This window comes from Aphelocoma coerulescens, chromosome 2 (assembly GCF_041296385.1).
Source record: "Aphelocoma coerulescens isolate FSJ_1873_10779 chromosome 2, UR_Acoe_1.0, whole genome shotgun sequence".
NCBI lineage: Eukaryota > Metazoa > Chordata > Aves > Passeriformes > Corvidae > Aphelocoma > Aphelocoma coerulescens.
This window is the reverse complement of record NC_091015.1, coordinates 78207864-78214193: the sequence shown is the minus strand read 5'-3', so window position 1 is coordinate 78214193 and position 6330 is coordinate 78207864.

The following is a 6330-nucleotide window of genomic DNA, read 5'->3' as shown; positions in this document are numbered from 1 at the left end:
CATGATAGGGAATGAATATGATAGATACATTGCCTTTATCTCAGTAGACCTTTTGTTAAATGCAGCATAAGGGATGTTAAAATGCAAAGCTTTCCCAAGCCCTTCAATCAAAACATTCAGTGAAAATAAAAGTGCCAAGGCCCAAACCAGCCTCCTTGCTTTTTCTTTTCTCCCACAGTTTATTCAGCAATTTGCATCCAGGGTAAAATGAAACAAGAGTAGTGTTAAGATACATTCTATATCTTGAGTTAACTTTGTCATTTGGGCATATGCAGCTTGCTGTAATGGCAATGGTAAATGTAGTCTTGAGGCTTTCATTTTTCATTTTCATTCATTTGCTTTTGAACCTGCAAATTACACTAAAAAATTATCAGAAGTAACCATTCTAGCTAAGATTAATCTTATTTTAACCTGCTGAAAATGTTACTGAAATGCTGTTAAGTATTGACTGAAAGTGACGTGATTATGAAAACCAGAAGACATTCATTGCTACTGATAAAAGTATTTCTAGTCAGATAATATCCACCCAATGGTATAATTTTACTTTTTCTGTAAGGGTCTTTCACCAGGTTGTGATGTCTTTATCCTAGTCGTGGTTTGGTTGTTTTGCAGGAGCTTTTTTGGGGGGGGAAAGCAGCTAATTATTTTTTCTTCAGGAAAGTAAAAATTACTGGCATGCTGTAGGAGGTTTCCTATATAGCACTGCAGGGTCTGAAACATTTTATGTCTTCTACACAGTGACTATGTACTTTAAGTGCTGCTTTTCCATCTGAGTTAATTGTTCTTGACGTTGCTAATTAGTTAACCTGTATGGTGCTCTTACTGGGTTTGTATGTTGTTGGGGCATGGAAGGGTGTTAATTAACAGTGCATCTGAAAATAATTGCGGTACCTTGACTAGCTTTGGCAACACACCCAGGCAAGACTGACTCCAATGTTACAACTGTGCCTAAAAGCATATTAGGCTGCATTTCTTTTGTGCTAAGTACCCATATTAAACAAGTTATAATTTGAAAGAAAAGTCTGTATGAAAACCTGAAACAAGCTGCAGAGATTTTTTTTTTCTTTCTTTTTGCAAGGACTGCTCTGTGTGTTCATTCACAGGCATAATAAAAAATGTTGACAATATTTGCCACTATTGTGATGTTGAGCTTTGACATCTGTTATGTTGGATGCTAATGCTGAGAAGACTGGTGTTCACTCAGAGTTCATGTTGCTCCTGGGAATGTGATTGCAGTCACGTACAGGCATTGTATCCTTGCATTTAAAAGAAGGTTTTCAGTTAGAAATTACATGTAAAAGTGTTACGAGGAAATACGCCTTCAGTTTCATAATGTGTCTTACAAAAAGGGTGAGCATTCCTAGTCTGTGATCTGTAAGTAATGTTTACCTTACATTTCCATTTTAAACTTCTTAAATGAATCTCCCAGATGTGTTGTTCCCTCTTTGAAGATATCAGCAAAAGACAAATAACTGTTTATGTAGAGACTTCTTATTTTTGCTATCAATACTTGCTTTTGGCATGGCCAAGGGTTCAAGAATCAGTTGGTCTGCCTCTTCATAATTTGCTCAGTGCCTTCTATGAGAGATGAATTAAGCAAAGCACTTTTAGGAGCAGTGTCATACAGTCCTAACCTGTTTTCTGCATCCTATTTCTCACTTTTGGATGACATACCAAGATACGTCAGGAAAAAGCTATCTGCAATATAATCTGACTAGGACAGACATCTTGCTTGTAATGTAGAAGGAAATTTTGTTGGTACAATCCGGAGGATCACTTTCTCACTTGGTCCCCGAGTTTCCCTGGAATTTTACATATTAGCAAAATGTTTGGTAGGCTTTTTTTTCTCGGTTGCTTTTCTGTGGACATTGCTCTAGGTGTTAATACCTTGCAGTTGCTACCACGGGCCAAGAACTCATCCTTCTCAGTTCTCTTCAGGTTCAGGTCAATGCAATAAATAGTTTTGATAAGTAACCCCCCTAATCCAGTGCACCCCAAAAAGGTACCTTGTTATTTTTGCTTGCTATTTTTTTCTGAAACTTTTCTTGGGCTCACAGATAAGGTCAATTTTTTTGCTTTCAGAAACTGTCAAAAGCTCTAAAATTTTCTTCTAATAGTTGGTGATTTTGTACCCTTTCCATATTATGTTGTGCCTGCTGAAATCAGGAGAGATAATATTACACTTTCAAAAAAAAAGTCACCAAGATTTATCTCTTCATTACTTTTTGTAGTTTAGAGAAATAATTCTATAGTTATCTAATTCTGAGGGATTTTTTTTTCATTTTAATTTCTATAGTATTTTTCAAAATTACAGTTACTGTATGTGGTAGCTATTAATAATTCCAGTGAGAATCTCCCACTTAGACCTGTCAAACTGACATTATTCTTTCTCACCACTGATTATAACTGTGGGGAATCAACCTTTTTGAAATTGATGCAGGCAGAAAGGGGTCATACAGCAACCTCATCCCTGGAAGTCCTGTCAGCTGCTTCTGACTGGATGGTAGTACAGGAGACAAACCAGTGTTCACAGGAGCTCTTAATGAGATCTGCTAAATTTTTGCCTGAATTGTGGTGGTTCTTTGAAGGTCAGTGCTTTCCCAGGGTTTTTTTCAGGAAGGAATTTTAGCTACCCTATTGCAGAAAATTGTCTCAACCACACACAAATTCTGTATTTTATCTAAGAAAGAAAAAGGAGTGAGATACCTCTCTGGAGATCTATCTCACAGAAATATATGGAAAACTGTGTTCCACAAACTTGACCAAATAATTAGATTTTTTTTTGAGAAATGGAAAAAGTCAAATGAAAACTCTAATAGTCTAGGTAAAATTTGTCATTGCTAACCATGACTGCTTAATCAGATTGATGGATTCCATATGCTCCATATGATGGCAGCAGGAAAGGAAATTCAGAGCTCCCTTTGGCCTTGTCCAAGGCTGCCCAGCTTAAGACTCTGTGCAACACTTGGGTTGGGGTGATGGTTTTGCAATATATGCAGCTTAAAGCATACAGAGTATTTTTAGCCACCAGATTTTTTATCTTCCCTCTGCGTGAAGAGCAGAAACAAAGTCGTTGACATGAAAAGATAAAAAGCTATTTTTATTCTACACTGCAAGTTAACTATTGCTACTTATTCAGTGATAGGTTGGCTATTTCATAAATCCAGTCTTTCTCACCCAGGGAGTGAACTCTGTATACTACAGCATTATTTGGTAGCAGCATTGAGTGTATCCAAACAACCTCCAATCTCCTGGTTTTATCATTGTGAGTATTGTCACATGTGGTGAAAGCAAAATTCTATTTTAAGCCTAAAGTACAATAGGGAAATAAAACATAGCCAGTAAGAGAATGTGTTCATGTAAGTGCACATGGAGTAATCAATGAATAAGAAAGCCACCTATGGCTATGGTAGAGTTGTCAACGTTAAAGAAAAAAATAAGAAAATTGAAGATTAATTTCTAGATGTTACTCTTCATGCTATGGGAAATGAACAAAGCAGATCTGTTTTCTTTGTGAGTGACTTTTATGTCTCTAATCACTATTGGAGTGCATCTAGAATATTGTGTCCAGTTTTGAATGTTTCCTAACGCATGCAAGACAAAGACAAAACTATCTGTAAGCTGCTGCAAGCTGAAGAAAGAGAGAAGGTAACAAACTATGCAACACTTACATTCTGATCCTTTCATTCCTTTTCCCCTTGAAGAAGTAAAAAAAAGTTCATTGTCTTAACTTGTTATTTCTTCGTTTACTTGAAATAATAAATTGCAAGGTGTTTCATCAGTGCTTGAAACTGGATTATTGCATAAATATCTGTGTAAGACAGAATTCCACACTTGGACTCTGTTGCTGTTGTCCACAGGGACGGCACGAAGAACGACATGGAATTCAAGTCCAGGATAAGTGGCATTATTTAATTAATTATCAGTTCGTTTATATAACTTGGTTCGCAATAGAGAAATGACATCATTGGGTGCTTGACCATACAGCTCCTCGAGTGATTGGCTGAATGCTACAACACCTATTTCAAAATATTTTCTTCAGTGTGGAAAAGAAGACTGTGCATAACAAGTTTGCACCTGTGAGATAAAGTCTTGGTTTACAAAACCTTCTACACTGTTTACAGCTAGCCTGCGTGAGACAGGAGACTCTCACAAGCAGCTGTAAAAAGCAGGAAAATTTCTCTGCTAACCTTTTAAGCATCTACAGGACTCAAATCCAAGAAAGGATTCAGGAGTGCTACCTCACCTTTAAAGTTCTTAAAGTAGCTTTTTGGAGAGAACCCTCAGCTGGAATCTGTGGGAGTTTGTCCCTAGAAGGGAAGGGGAACTGCTGCAGCTGGCAGCTGGGAACTGCTGCACATGGCAGCTAGGATTGTGCATTATAGATACTTTCGGTGCTTACAGTATCAGACTGAATTATGCTGTAGCTGTCTGTAGTTCCCTGACTATATCATATCTCTTTCCATCGGTTTCAAGCTGCAGGATGTGGTTTTGTCATTGGTCTTTCACCCTCTGTTGCTGCAGCTTTTGGTTCTCCCTTCTGAACTCACAAATCTGTTGTTGTGTTTTCCTCATCTCAGCTTGCTCATTTTCAAATTCTGCTTGCAGGATTTTAAGCCAAGGAGCCAGCTTGTTATATTTAGATAGTGGCTCTTGACTTCCTGCCAACTTGTCATCCCTTTCTCCCTGGAAATTTGTTTGCAAGGACAGGAGCCATTTCTCTGTGTGTTCTCCTTTTCCTCCCCCAGCACTGTAGGATGATGACCAAGGAGTCAGGCAAGGGCTAAGGTTTACTACCTGTGGATACACTATGTGCATTCCATGTTATCTTTGAGGATGGATATCTGCATAGCTGGCAGTGAGAAAGGCTGAGTTGGACGAAGGAGGAGGCTTGTGGAGACAGGATGGTCCTGTTCTGGCTCTGAGGAGCGAAACAAAGTTGTGTCACTGAAACTTTGAAGGACACAATGGTCAAAAAGTAACTCCTGGTGAATTAAGGGTGATTTAAAGATTAAAACACACATCCCCGCATGTGCTAACAAGCTTTGTGAAGAACATCCTGCTATGTATATGACTCTTATTCCACTCTCCACCAAATCACGCTGTATATAAAGAGGGAGAAGGACAATAAGATTGGGCTGTGTATAAGGAGCTGTGAGGAGCTCCCCGTTCTATGAGTGGAGAGAATCCCTTTACAGGGATCCTCTTTATCCTTTTATTTAATCTCGGTGGTTTTATTCTTCCTTGGGAGCAAATGATGTCCCAAAATGCTGGAGTAAAGAGTCCTTACCAACTTTCAGCATTTCCTGGGGGGAACAACACTTTCCATCATCAATTAATTAGAAGAAGGAGAGGTCACATGGCTTGACAGCATTCTGTTCAGAGCAGATGGAAAAGCAAATGAGGATAAATGTGAGTAAACTTCACCCATGCTGTTACTGTATGGAGTAGTGTCATTCTGCTGTTGCAAAACAAGAGGTGACACCCTCTGTCCAGTTTATGCAAGCTATTTTTTCACCAACTTCAGTGGAAATTTTCCATCTGTGAAGATAAGTCAATGTGGACCAAATTACAAAATGATGAAAATTAAGAAGTTCACCCTTCTACACTGCCTACAGTCCTTGCACCTGCATCAAGTTCAAGTGCAGTGACAAGCCTAAAGAGTGAAATTGTCAGATTTTGGCCTAATTTACAGTAATCCCTGATTTTAAAGCAAGAATTTTAAAAAAGGAAACAAAAAACGCCAAGAAATCAAAATTCAGCTATTGGCTAACCTATTTGATTGTAGAAAATGAAGAAAAAGAAATGTTTACTTTAAAGAAGTAAGAACTAGAAAAGTCTTCCAGGCTCTGTGAATTGCTCTATTTACTGAATTTTGAGAAGGCTGATAAAAGGGAGATTTTACTCCCTGAAGACAAAAGAAGGCAAAAACCATGTTTGAAATGGTACTGAGTTAGTCTGTTGGAAGAAGGTTATACATTTTTAAATGGAATTTCCTAGATACTTTAATAAATTTAGTAATAAACAGGAGTAGAGTTTGATCCACCATGTTTAAATGTTTTGGTTTGCTTTTTTTCTTACACCACCTGTAACTGAAAAAAAAGAAAATTACAAAAAAGAAAAAGCATCTCAGATTCTGGTGGAAACCCTCTCAGAGTACTTCCTCTTTTGTTGTACTGTATTACACTGTTCTTTATACCGATTTTCACTTCTCTGTTTGGCTGTATAAGGCCTGGTATGTGCACTGTGTTCTCATGGAAAGAATCAGATGATATAGTCGTGTTATTCTCTCTCCAGTTGTTTGGAGGCTTTATTTGTTGTCCAGTGGCT